The sequence below is a fragment of the Molossus molossus genome, unplaced genomic scaffold (genome assembly GCF_014108415.1).
Source record: "Molossus molossus isolate mMolMol1 unplaced genomic scaffold, mMolMol1.p scaffold_m16_p_2, whole genome shotgun sequence".
NCBI lineage: Eukaryota > Metazoa > Chordata > Mammalia > Chiroptera > Molossidae > Molossus > Molossus molossus.
In genome coordinates this window covers 59698650-59713625 of record NW_023425355.1, presented here as the reverse complement: position 1 = coordinate 59713625, position 14976 = coordinate 59698650, and positions in this window count along the sequence as shown.

Here is a 14976-nt window from a genome sequence, read left to right as displayed (position 1 = left end):
CCAGTTGTGGCACATGCCTGGGTTTCAGGCTTAATCCCCAGTAGGGGGAATGAAGAGACAGGGCATTGCTGTTTCTCTCTCACATTTATGTTTCTATCTCTGTCTAAAAAATTAATAAAAACATATTTCAAATGTAAATAAATAAATAAAGGTACATATTTATAGTGTGTAGTAAATAAGCCATAAAAATCTAATGCACAGTATGACAAATATAGATAAAAATATTGTATTATAATGATATAATATAAATATTGCCTCAATGACAATCAAATTGCAATATCTAAATGTATCAAAGTAATATGCTGTACAACTTTAATTTACAAAATATGTCAAATTTATTACATAAAATTAATTTGAAAATAATGGTGAAATAGGTACATTTTATCAACAAATAATATTGAGAGAATTTGATGTATGAAGGCTTATTTCAGAAGAAATCCTAAAGGAAAATTTTCAAGCTAAAAAAGATACATTTCGCCCTGGCCGGTTTGGCTCAGCGGTTAGAGCGTCCGCCTGTGGTCTGGAGAGACCCGGGTTCAGTTCCCGCTAAGGGCATGTACCTTGGTTGCAGTTTGTCCCCGGCCCTGGTTGGTCATGCGGGTGGCAGCCACTCGATGTGTCCCTTTCACATCGATGTTTCCTTCTCTCTCTCTTCCTCTCTCTCCCTCCCACTCTGTCTGTACAAAAAAATGGAAAAATGTCCTCGGGTGAGGATAAAAAAATAAATAAATAAAAAAGATACATTTGATGTCTTATTAAGATATACAAAATATAGTAAAGAACTATAGTGAAGGAAACATTATAAATAATAAATGTATAATGCATACTGTTTTTTTCTACTTTTAACTTTCTTGAGAAGAAAATGAGAGTAAAATGAAGACTTTTTAAATAATATGATATCTAAACAGGAAAAATATTATTTCACAAAATACTATTGCACTGTGTACAAAAAAAATTCCAGATGGACTATATATCTAAATATGAAAGAAAAACAAATAAAATTCCTAGAAGATAATATAGGCATACATCTTCAGAATATTTTGTAAAATTTATTAAACAGGACACAAAAAGCAATAACCACAAAACAGTGAACTGCTAAATTGAACTATATTAAGATAAAAAGGTCCTTTCATCAAACGGCACGTTGGGAGAGTAAAAATAAAAAAAAAAGAAAGCCACAGAGAGGAGAAAAATATAAGCAACGAAGGTACACATGTGAAACATACAAAAATTCTTACTAATCTATTAGAAAAATTATATCAGTTTAATAAGAGTGGAATAGGCATTTTAAAAAGACAGATGCTCATCCCACCGTTGTGGCTCAGCAGTTGAGCGTTGACTCATGCACCAAGAGCTCGCGGGTTTGAATCTCAGTCAGGGTACATGCCCAGGTTGTGGGCCCAATCCACAGTAGAGGCATGCAGGAGGAGGCCAATTGATATTCTCTCTCATCAATGTTTCTATTTTTCTCTCCCTCTCAAGTCCTCTATATAATCAATAAAGGAAAAAAAAAATTAAAGGAAAGATACTCAAGAGGTCACTATACATATGGAAGATGCAAACTAACATTGACAGGCAGAGAAATAAAAATTGAAACGATAATGAATCTCATCGAAGACTAACAATACTATAATTGTGCAAGATGTGGAGCAACTGGAACTCACATATGCAGCTAGAGGGAATGTAAATTTACTAAAACATTTTGAAAAACACTTTGACCTTGTTTATTATACAAATAACTAATGCCCCAGGAATTACACTCAATAATTACACATACATTTCCACCAAGATGCATGTACAAGAATGTATAGAAGAAGGAAGACTTCCAAACTCGTTTTATGAAGCCAGCATAATTCTAATTCCAAAACCAGAAAAAGACACAACAAAGAAAGAAAACTACAGGCCAATATCCCTGATGACAATAGATGCCAAAATCCTGAACAAAATACTAGCAAATCGAATCCAGCAATACACCAGAAAAATTATCCACCATGACCAAGTGGGATTCATCCTAGGGATGCAAGGCTGGTACAATATTCGCAAATCCATAAATGTGATACACCACATAAATAAATTGAAGAATAAAAACCACATGATCATATCAATAGATGCAGAAAAAGCCTTCGACAAAATCCAGCATCCATTTCTGATAAAAACGCTCAGCAATATGGGAATAGAGGGATCATATCTAGACATAATAAAGGCCATATGTGAAAGACCTACAGCCAACATCATACTCAATGGGCAAAAACTAAAAGTATTTCCCTTAAGAACAGGAACAAGGCAAGGATGCCCACTTTCGCCACTCCTATTTAACATAGTACTGGAAGTCTTAGCCACAGCAATCAGACAGGAAGAAAAAATGAAAGGGATCCAAATTGGAAAGGAGGAAGTGAAATTGTCATTATTTGCAGATGACATGATACTGTACATAGAAAACCCCAAAGACTCCACCAAAAGCTTACTAGACTTAATAAATGAATTTGGCAAAGTAGCAGGATACAAAATTAACGTCAACAAATCGATGGCATTCTTATACACCAATGATGAACTCACAGAAAGAGAAACTAAGCAAACAATCCCATTTACCATTGCAGCAAAAAAATAAGATACCTAGGAATAAACTTAACCAAAGAAATAAAGGACCTATTCACAGAAAACTACAGTTCTTTGAAAAAAGAAATAGAGCAAGATGTAAAAAAGTGGAAGCACATACCCTGTTCATGGTTTGGGAGAATTAACATCATTAAAATGTCCATATTACCCAAAGCAATCTATAGATTCAATGCAATCCCCATCAAAATACCAACGGCATACTTCACAGAATTAGAACAATTACTTCAAAAGTTCATATGGAACCAAAAAAGGCCTCAAATAGCCACAGCAATCTTGAAAAGGAAGAACAAAGTTGGAGGGATCACAATACCAGATTTCAGGTTATACTACAAAGCCACCATAATCAAAACAGCCTGGTACTGGCACAAGAACAGGTATATAGACCAGTGGAACAGAATAGAGAACCCAGAAATGGACCCAAGGCAATTTGCTCAATTAATATTTGACAAAGGTGGCAAGAGCATACAGTGGAGTAAGGACAGCCTCTTTAATAAATGGTGCTGGAAAAATTGGACAGCTACTTGCCGAAAAATGAAACTAGACCATCAACTTACACCCTACACCAAAATAAACTCAAAATGGATAAAAGACTTAAATGTAACTCATGAATCCATAAAAATCCTAGAGGAGACTGTGGGCAACAAAATCTCAGACATCATACGCAGCAGCATACTGACACATCACCTAAGAAAATAGAAACAAAGGAGAAAATGAACACATGGGACTACATCAAACTCAAAAGCTTCTGCACAGAGAAAGATACAATCATCAAAACGGAAAGGCTACCCACTGTATGGGAGAGCATAATTGCCAATGATATATCAGATAAGGGGTTAATTTCCAATACGTATAGAGTGCTCATACAACTCCACAAAAGGAAGACAAAGAATCCAATTAAAAAATGGGCAGAGGAACTAAATAGACACCTCTCCAAACAGGATATACAAATGGCTAAGAGACATATGAAGAAATGTTCATCATCACTAATCATCAGAGAGATGCAAATCAAAACAACAATGAGGTATCACCTCACACCTGTCAGAATGGCCGCCATCAACAAATCATCAAACAACAAGTGTTGGCGAGGGTGTGGAGAAAAGGGGACTCTAGTACACTGCTGGTGGGAATGCAGACTGGTGCAGCCACTATGGAAAACAATATGGTGTCACCTCAAAAAATTAAAAATTGATCTTCCATTTGACCCAGTGATCCCATTTCTAGGAATATACCCTAAGAAGCCTAAAACACCAATCAGAAAGAATATATGTACCCCCATCTTTGTAGCAGCACTATTTACAATCGCTAAGATCTGGAAACAGCCCAAGTGCCCATCAGTAGACGAATGGATCAAAAAGCTATGGTACATATACACAATGGAGTACTAAGCAGCGGTAAGAAAGAAAGATCTCTTATCCTTTGAGACTACATGGAGGGACCTGGAAAGTATCATCCTAAGTGAAACAAGCCAAACAGAGAAAGACAAATTTCATATGATCTCACTGATTTGTGGAATATAATGAACATAACAGTTTGAGGAATGGGGTAGTCCCAGAGACGCGGAAGCGGGGTACAGACTGACAATCCCCTAAGGAGTGGGGAGGTGGGGGAGGGATGAACCACAGAACTTATACGCATGTATGCATGAACAGTGGACATGGACAACAATCTGGGGAAGGGGCGGGGAGGGAAGGGGGAGGGGGGAATCAGTGGGGGAAAAAAGGAGAATCATCTGTAACAAAAATTAACAATAAAAAAAAAAAGAATGGCCCTGGCCGGTTTGGCTCAGCGGTTAGAGCATCCGCCTGTGGTCCGGAGAGACCCGGGTTCGGTTCCCGCTAAGGGCATGTACCTGGGTTGAAGTTTGTCCCCGGCCCTGGTTGGTCGTGCGGGTGGCAGCCACTCGATGTGTCCCTTTCACATCGATGTTTCCCTCTCTCTCTCCCTCCCACTCTGTCTGTGCAAAAAATGGAAAAATGTCCTCGGGTGAGGATAAAAAAAAAAAAAAAAAAAGAATGTATATAACAGCATTATCTGTAATAAATACAGCTAACAACAACTCGAATGTTCATTAAGTATAAATTAGATAAATTAAACTATATATATAAAATGAAATGTGGTACACTTAACTATTATTATTATCCTTACTTTTGAACCCTCTATGAAATGGTTTTCCTGAAATCCCTGGCCTACTAACACATAATATTTATTACATACACCTAAAGTCCTAGACACAGTTCTTAACAATGTAAATACATTATCCATTTGAGAAAACAAAAACAATAAGGTTGGCACTTTTATTATTCCCTTTTACAGATGAGTAAACAATGACTACGTGTTTGCAAATAATGCAGTCAGTAAGGGGCAAAGGTGTGATTTGAACTTTACCTCTCTGATTTCAAATGTGGCGCTTTATTTATTCCATCTCACTTTTCCCAATTTTATTTTACCCTAGCAACTCACAATCTTGAGACAGTGGCTGTATAACATAACAACTAAAATGGATTAAATAAGATAGATATACATGTAAAGTAAAGAGAGCAAGCCTGCCCAGCTGGTGTGGTTCAGTGGTTGAGTGTCAACCCATACACCCAGAGGTCACTGGTTCTATTCCCAGTTAGGGCACGTGCCCAGGTTATAGGCCCAATCCCCAGTGGGGACATTCAGGAGGCAGCCAATCAGTGGTCTCTCATCAATGTTTCTATCTCTCCCTCTCCCTTCTTCTCTCTTTAAAAATCAATAAAGAAAAAGAAATTTAAATACTTTTCACCTTGTGAAACATTTGATGCATATTGCCAGTGTGTTTACACAAAGATGGAACCACTAAGTTCTCACAGCCAGTAGATGATAATACATTTCTCATAGCCTTTCTAACACTGTGTACCTTATCTATTTTATCACTATAATTTAATTCATTTGACTAATAACATCTAATAGCTAATTTTTATTGTTTATGTCAACCAGGCACTTTAATAAACCCATTGCATAGATTTACTTATTTGTCTTCACATCAATACTATGAAAACACTGTTGTTCATTCTTATGATATACATAATCTAAGTGACAGAGCCTGGATTTTAGCATACAAAGTTGGATTCTAGAGTCTAGGCTCTTAATCACTATATTATATGGTGTTCTATCAGTACTATTATTGAATGAAACTTTTAAATGATTACTATTTTACTTTCTTCTTTTAATTATCAATTCATGTTCTTCACATATTTTACTTTTGGGAGTGTTAGAGTTTGCTTTGATTTAATAGAAGTTGGTTTTTAAATTTTTATAAACCAAACTTTTCATTTTATTATTTTTTAATAATCTCTAACATTTTTATTTTTATTGTTGAAAGTAATACAGATGACCCCCTTCTTTTCCCCCATTGACTCCCTCCTCCCCTCTCCCAACCCCTCCTGCTTTAATATAAATTTTTATATATCAAATGTATTGGTCCCCTTTCTCTCATTTGTTTTAATTTTCTAGCTTGCTACCTGTTTTTTGTTTTTTGTTTTTTTTTATCCTCACTTGAGGACATTTTTGCATTTATCTTCAGATAGAGTGGGAGAGAGGGAGGGGGGAAGAGAGAGAGAGAAACATCAATGTGAGAGAGACACATCGACTGGTTGCCACCCACACAACCCCAACCTAGGCCAGGGATAAACTGCAACCAAGGTACATGCCCTTAGTGGGAAATGAACCCAGGACTCCCTGGACTACCGGCCGATGCTCTAACCACTGAGCAAACGGTCAGGGTACTTGTTTTTTTGTTGTTGTTGTTGTTTTTATGTAGCTTAAAGTATTTTTATTACAAAATCAGTCAATCGAATATAGCCAAAAATGATTTCATGCTTAAAAAATTCTTAACCTTTGCAAGATCAATTAAATATTCACTTACCTTTTATATTTTCTCTATTTTAATATTTACTATTACAATGTATTTCCTACAATTTTTATAAAATTTTAAAAGCTAATCCTTCTTCAATTTACTTGATGCATATATAAAGAAGAACCTTAAAATGTCCTTATTTTCTTCAAACACATGTTAGTTTCCTATTGCTACTGTAGGGAATTGCCTTATATAAACCTTGTAGCTCAAAATAAATAACAAATTTAGCATCTTACATTTTGGAGGTCAACAATCTGAAATAGGTTTCACTAGGCTAAAATCAAAGTGTTGGCAGAGGTACATTGTCCTGTTTCTAAAGTCTGCTCCTATTCCTTCACTCATAGCCACCTGCCATCTTTAAAGCCAGTAAATTCTTTCTCACGTTTTATAACTCTGACAGTGACCACTTTTCACCTTCCATTTCCACATTTTAGGGCCATTTTTGTAATTACAATGGACCTATCAGGCTAATAATTCTGTAATTGTTAGCACAGAATAATCTCCCTATTTTAAGGTCAGTTGATTTTTAAACTTAATTCCCCTTTCCCATAATAAACTACCACATATCCATGTTCCAGGCTTTAAAATGTGGACATCTTTTTTTTTTTTTTTTTTTTTTTCAGAAATTCTTGTATGTCACCCTGATACTATCCCTTCGACTATTTTGCATCCATAGGAGTTGATGAATATTATTATTATCGTAGTTTTTATTTGATTGTTCTTTTTTAAAATTTGAATTTAGTGGAGTGACTTTGATTAATATTAGTATATAGGTTTTAGGTATACAATTCTTGTTTTTGTATGTGCTTATAAATTTTCTGATGGAAAGAATTGTAAAGAGTACTTTCCTTCACCTTTCTACAGAGGTGTAAGAATTTCCCTTGAGTCAACTGACTTGATCCTGACAGGCTCACTGAATCTGAGATTTTAATCAGATCTTTAGCCTAAGAGGCAGTTGATATACTCATTTATTAGGAACATTATATTTTTTGTCTAGAATTCATACAGTGAAGCTCTTGAGTATTCTATGGGATATTTTATCTCTAATGTCTTATTTAAAGTTATTCTTAACTTACAAATATAAAAAATACAATACCTAGAATAAATAGTTGCCCCAACTTCCTTTTTCTCATAAGATCTAAATAGTTTCATTTATTATGACTATATACCTCCTAAAATACAATTTGCCATAATTATCACCATTGCTTTGTCTTCCCTTCACCCTCATGCTTCTTCCTGTTTTGATTTGTTTTTGTCTTGATTTTTTTGTTAAATGTTTTTAATGAATGCAGCTATGAAGATAAAGTATTCGGTCCCTTTAAAGCAATGCATTTACACTAAAGGGATGGCTTCTCAATTTTCTGATTAATACAAATTCAAGATACTTAGTACACACCCATCCCTTCCTTTTTATCAAAATTTGTCTCCTCACAAGTTTCAAGCATTTTTTTTTTTTAATTTCATGTAGTAAAACATAAAGAGTTTACTCATTCCCACTTTTCCAGCAATATAGTTCATGGAAACTCCTCCTACAATGTAAAAATAAAGGGTTTTTGTTTGTTAGTTTTACTGTATTTTTTGGAGGGGTGGAGAACTTTTTCTTCTCACGGGAAATGTAATTTTAGGTCTGAATGATGTTATACATTTGGTGGTGGTGTTGCTTTTTTGTTGTTTCATATTAGGATAAATTTGAGAGAAGATATAAGCTTAAAGTAAAAGTAAATGCTTTTGTCATAAATATGAATCAGACTAAACTTACTTTATGTTACAGTCAATCAAACTATAGACAGTTTGTTTCTGTATATTGTGATATATATTGTGCTGTGTTTCGCAAATGTTTTTTAAAGCCTTATGATTTTTATTGGCTTACAATTATAAAGGGATAACAATAACATAGATGGGAAAATAAATGAAGAAAAAACTAGTCAAGTACAAAATTACAGTCACAAATTCAGGCAAAGAGCTTTAAAAATTAAACAGTTGTTAATTTCAAGTAGTTGGCTACTGTGAATTCTTGTGCACTGTAAAATTATAGCAATTTAAAAAGCTGTTACTGTTCAACCAACATAGATCATTGGACTAACCCAGGGAGTCAATTAAAATTGTCTTATGAAGTCTAAGTGTGACCTATTAATTTAGGTATATTGTAAAATGACAAACTCCAAAAACAGAAATAAGAGTTTTAACCCTAGCTATTGTACTTTAAAAAATGTCTGAAAGTGGTACATAAGAGGCAATCATAGAATATTTATCTACTGTCTGAGTGGAGGACTCACAAACAACATTCAGATAGGAACTTCAATTTTTTTCTATCTCATTAAATAGGAAGGTCTTTAATACTCTTTTCTACTACAGCTTGAAACAATTGTTTAGAAATATAATTTTAAAATTATCTTGGAAGTAAGTATTAGTAAAGTATATTTGCTTTGGTAGAAATTGAGTTAAATGTAGTTCATAGATATGTAAAATTAAAAATTAGAAACAAAAGTTATCAGAACAATTGAAATGCACTAAGAATGAACACATCTTAATTCAGTACAAATACACAGAGAACTATTGAGATTTGGGTGTGATTATTTTATCAGTTCTAATTCAGAAGTTCGATAAGTCTCTTTCTCTCCATTTATTAACATATATACACATATATACATAGTATGTAATTTATGACATTCTAAGATATTATTGTATTTAGTTTTAAATATATTTGAATTTACAGAATACTGACTTAACTGGTAATGTAAGTATTTTAATTGAAAATGGTCAACATCTGCAATCAGTCCTTCCTTTGGTGCTCTATTAAAGTAAAATTTATCAAAGGAATTCAGAAGAGAACTTTGTCTTTTTTTCAATTACAATTTACATTCAATATTATTCTGTATTAGTTTCAGATGTAGAACATAGTGGTTAGAAATTTATGTACTTTATATAGTGATCCCACCAACATTTAAAATACCCACCTGGTCCCATATGTAGTTATTATGATATTATTGACTATATTACCTATGCTAAAATTTACATCTCTATGAAAGTTCTTTTTTAAAAATTTTTCATTCATTTATTTTTCTTACAGAAGTTTCTTCTTTGTTCCTCAATGACATCCTCCTCCCCATCCCCCCACCCCGTCCCCAGCTTTGTTGTCCATGTCCATCAGTTATGCATACATGCATATAACTTCTGTGGTTTATCTCTTCCCTCCTCTCCCACCCCCTCTTCTGAGGATTGTCAGTCTGTACCTTACTTCCAAGTCTCTGGGTCTACCCTGTTCTATGAAAATTCTGTAGTTCTTAATCCCTTCACCTTTTATCATCCAGCCCTCTAAACCCTTCCACTCTGTCAACTGCCAGACTACAGAGAACTTATTCTAGTAGGCCAATATTGCTTGTTTAATATCATATGCATTGCATTGTTATTTACCCATGCCCAAATTTACATATGTGGTTCAAGCTATACTATTTACTTTTAATGTATCTGAATGAATAGATTTTTGCCTTTCTATCCTCAAAGCTTTGGATTCTGAGACCTTTAAGTGATCACTAATCAATATCTCTTTGTTCTTAGTATTTTCCTGAGGAAGAACCTGAAAATGTTTGGTATTTTAGGAACTTAGATTTTGTAAAAATAGTTTCTGGTCTGTATTGGCAATTTATGTAACAACTGCCTTTTCTACAGAGAATCTTGTATGTGCTGCCCATAAATTCCTATGTAATTTTGGAATTTCTGGAAGTCCAAGGATTGACTAAAGACTGTGTGTGTGTGTATGTGTGTGTGTGTGGGTGGGTGAGTGGGTGTGTATACTCTGCAGGTTATCATTTATTTTAATTTTTTGTAGTTTTCATACAATTGTTTTCTAAAGACAGAGTAAGGCATAAAATACCATTTCATGGCTTGCTTTATAAACCTTACAAAACTCAGTGAAACTAAACTTAAAGAGATTGTTATAAATAATAGTCTATCCAGAGTCTAAAGACATGGATCTGAATCTAAATGTTTTATTATGTGCCATAGAGTTTGATTTATCATTCCTAGATAATGAAAGAGAGTGTCTCTATTATTTATAAGAAGCAAACTGATTCAGTTTATGTATTTTACTAAGCAAAGGGAATGTATACTATTATATCTCAAGTATGGATACAATGCTTTATTGAAGATGTATAGCCAAGCATTGTACCTAAATGTATGTTGGTGTTGATGTTTTATCAAATGATGGGGGAAGATTAGAAGTTAGCAGTATTATTTTGATATTCTCTGAGGAAGAGTTTATCGCTTGCTCAGAGCTCAACTTCTATTGTCAGTTTGGGTTTATCAGAACCAGAAAGCAATACTTTTTTACTTTGAGCTTGCATTTTAAAAGATATGGTCTGTAGTAAAATCAAGCAATAATCTAAGATTACTTGGTCATATTTTTGCTAGATTTTATTTTACAACATAGAGAATATCCTCATTCCAAAAATAAACCTGAACAGACTGATGTTCTGTTTATAACAGATAATTTTCTTATAACAGATGATGTTATTATAACAGATGATGGTATAAGAAGTTGTGCAGTTGAGAAACTGGCATGTTTTATTTATATATTTATATTTCTACAGTTGTAATATATGTTGTTAAATGGTTTTAATATTAAAAATAATTAAATAGCAATAATTTAGAAATATGCGCCCTAGCCGGTTTGGCCTGTGGTCCGGAGAGACCCAGGTTTGGTTCCTGCTAAGGGCATATACCTGGTTGGGTCATGCGGGTGGCAACCACTCGATGTGTCCCTTTCACGTCAATGTTTCTCTCTCTCTCTTCCTCTCTTTCCCTCTCACTCTATCTGAACAAAGAATGGAAAAATGTCCTCCGGTGAGGATAAAAAAAAAAAAAATTATACAAATGTGCTAATTTATGGACTGTGTAAAAAATTAAAGTGAAATCTGAGAGATTTGCATAAGGAAGTTAGAGAGTGCAAATAGAGAATGCAAATTTACTGAACGTTTACTTTGAAGACAAAACTCATACACCCACCATTCATGGATCATGTACTCATACTGTTGATAGCGCATTTGAGTTTACCTTCTAATATGTTTGTTATTGATGGAAGTAGACTAATATTATTACATAGGATTGTAATAATTATTTTATTCCATGGGAGATAAAATATTTATACTGGATTTACAAGGTAACACATATGTAAATAGGATATGTGGCTCATCCAAGGCAGTCTTAATTCTGGTGCAGACACTAGAAATAGAGAGCTAATGAACTGGAATTCTGTCTTATGACCACATTCCCTTAGGTTGAATGATCATCATTTTAAAATATAAAATCAAGATTTTTCTAATACTTGGAAATTTACAAAGCACTTTATTATGTTTCATCTTATTTTATCTTCACAAAAAATCAACTTGGTTTATGGTATTAATATTTCCATTTTGTAAGCAAAAAATATTTAAGCTGAATGTTTGTGCCTGGCCGCCTGCAATTCCTATGTTAAACCCCTAACACCCAATTTAATAATACTTGTAGGTGGGACCTTTGGGAGGTAATTAAATTTAGATGAGATCATGAGGATAGAGCCCTCATAATAAAATTAGTGTTCTTACAAGAGCAAGACAGGCTCACTCTTTCCATGCATGCATACTGAGCACAAGCTATATGAGCACAGAGAGACGAGGTGGCTATCTCCAAACAAGAAAGCAGGCTCTCACCAAACTCTGAATCTGTGGGCACCTTGATCTTGGACTTCCAAGCCTCTGGAATTGTGAGCAATGAATGTCTGCTTTTTAATACACTTAGTCTATAGTATTTTGGTATAGCAGCCCAAGCTAAAATACATACTGAGGTCCAAAAAAGAATATAAATAGCTTCTTAAAGTTGCATAGGTATTATTTAATAGACCCAAGACAACTTCAGATTACATGATTTGAATTATAACAAACACAAGTAAGGAGCCACACAGATAATATTAGAGCAGTGACCAGTATTAACTTAAATTTTATTTTTTTAATTTTTTAAAAATAATTTATTTATTTATTTATGTTACAGATGTTTCTCCTTCCCCCCTAATTCCCCTATCCCCCTCCCTCCCCACCCTGTCCCCAGCTTTGTTGTCCATGTCCATTGTTCATGCACACATGCATATAAGTTCTGTGGTTTATCTCTTCCCCATGACAGCCTCTTCTGGGGATTATCAGTCTGTACCCCACTTCCACGTCTCTGGGACTACCCCATTCCTCAGACTGTTATGTTCATTATATCCCACAAATAAGTGAGATCATATGATACTTGTCTTTCTCTGTTTGGCTTGTTTCACTTAGGATAATACTCTCCAGCTCCCTCCATGTCATCTCAAAGAATAAGAGATCTTTCTTACAGCTGCATAGTACTCCATTATGTATATGTACCACAGTTGTTTTATCCATTCGTCTACTAATGGACATTTGGGCTGTTTCCAGATCTTAGCTATTGTAAATAGTGTTGCTATGATCATGGGGGTGTATATATTCTTTCTGATTGGTGTTTCATGCATCTTAGTGTATATGCCTAGAAGTGGGATCACTTGGTCAAATGGCAGTCCAATTTTTAACTTTTTGAGGTAACACTATATTGTTTTCCACAGTGGCTGCACCAGTCTGCATTCCCACCAGCAGTGTACTAGAGTTCCCTTTCTCCACACCCTGGCCAACACTTGTTGTCTGATGATTTGTTGATGGCAGCCATTCGGACAGGTGTGAGGTGATACCTCATTGTTGTTTTAGTTTGCATCTCTCTGATGATTAGTGATGTTGAGCATTTCTTCATATGTCTCTTACCATTTGTATGTCCTGTTTGGAGAGGTCTCTATTTAGTTACTCTGCCCATTTTTTAATTGGATTCTTTGTCTTCCTTTTGTGGAGTTGTATGAGCACTCTATGTATATTGGAATTTAACCCCTCATCTGATGTATCATTGGCAATTATGCTCTCCCATACAGTGGGTTGCCTTTCCATTTTGATGATTGTATCTCTTGCAGTGCAGAAGCTTTTAAGTTTGATGTAGTCCCATGTGTTTATTTTCTTCTTTGTTTCTGTTGCCTTAGGTGATGTATCAGTGAAAATTCTGCTGTGTATGATATCTGACATTTTGTTGCCCACATTTTCTTCTACGATCTGTATGGATTCATCAGTCACATTTAAGTATTTTATTCATTTTGAATTAATTCTTGTGTATGGTGTAAGTTGATGGTCTACTTTCATTTTTTTGCTTGTAGCTGTCCAATTTTCCTAACACCATTTATTAAAGAGGCTGTGTTTACTCCACTGTGTGCTCTTGCCCCCTTTGTCAAATATTAGTTGACCATATTGTCTTGGATCCATTTGTGGGTTGTATATTCTGTTCCATTGATCTATTTGCCTGTTCTTGTGCCAGTACCAGGCTGCTTTGATTACAGTGACTTGGTAGTATATCCTGAAATCTGGTAATGTGATCCTTCCAACTTTGTTTTTTTTTTTTTTTTTTTTTTCAAGATTGTTGTGGCTATTCAAGGTTTTTTTTGGTTCCACCTGAACTTTTGAAGTATTTGTTCTAGTTCTGTTAATTATGCCATTGGTATTTTGATGTGGATTGCATTGAGTCTATAGATTGCTTTGCATAGTATGGACATTTTAATGCTGCTATTTCTTCCAATCTATGAACAAGGTATGTGCTTCCACTTTTTTATATCTTCCTCTAGTTCTTTTTGCAATGACCTGTAGATTTCTGTAAATAGGTCCTTTATTTCTTTGGTTAAGTTTATTCCTAGGTATTTTAATTTTTTTGCCATGATGGTAAATGGGATTGTTTTTTTTAGTTTATCTTTTTGTGATTTCATCATTGGTGTATAAGAATGCCATCAATTTTTTATGTTAATTTTGTATCCTGCTACTTTGCCAAATTTATTTATTAAATCTAGTTAATTTTTGATGAAGTATTTGGGGTTTTCTACGTATAGTACCATATCATCTGCAAATAATGACAGTTTTACTTCCTTTTTTCCATTTTGAATACCTTTTATTTTTTCTTCCTGTCTGATTACTGTGGCTAAGACTTCCAGTACAATGTTAAATAAGAGTGGCGAAAGTGGGCATCCCTGTCTTGTTCCTGTTCCCAAGGGAAATGCTTTTAATTTTTGCCCATTGAGTATGATGTTGGCTGTAGGTCTTTCATATATGCTCTTTATTATGTGGAGATATGATCTCTCTATTCCCAGATTGCTGAACATTTTTATTAGAAATGGGTGCTGGATTTTGTCGAATGCTTTTTCAACATCTATTGATATGATCAATATCGTTTTTTTAAAAATGTGGTTTATTACATTTATTGATTTGTGAATGTTGTACCAGCCTTGCATCCCTGGGGTGAATCCCACTTGTTCCTGGTGAATAATTTTTTTGATCTATTGCTGGATTAAATTTGCTAGTATTTTGTTCAGGATTTTGGCATCTATGTTCATCAGGGATACTAGCCTGTAGTTTTCTTTCTTT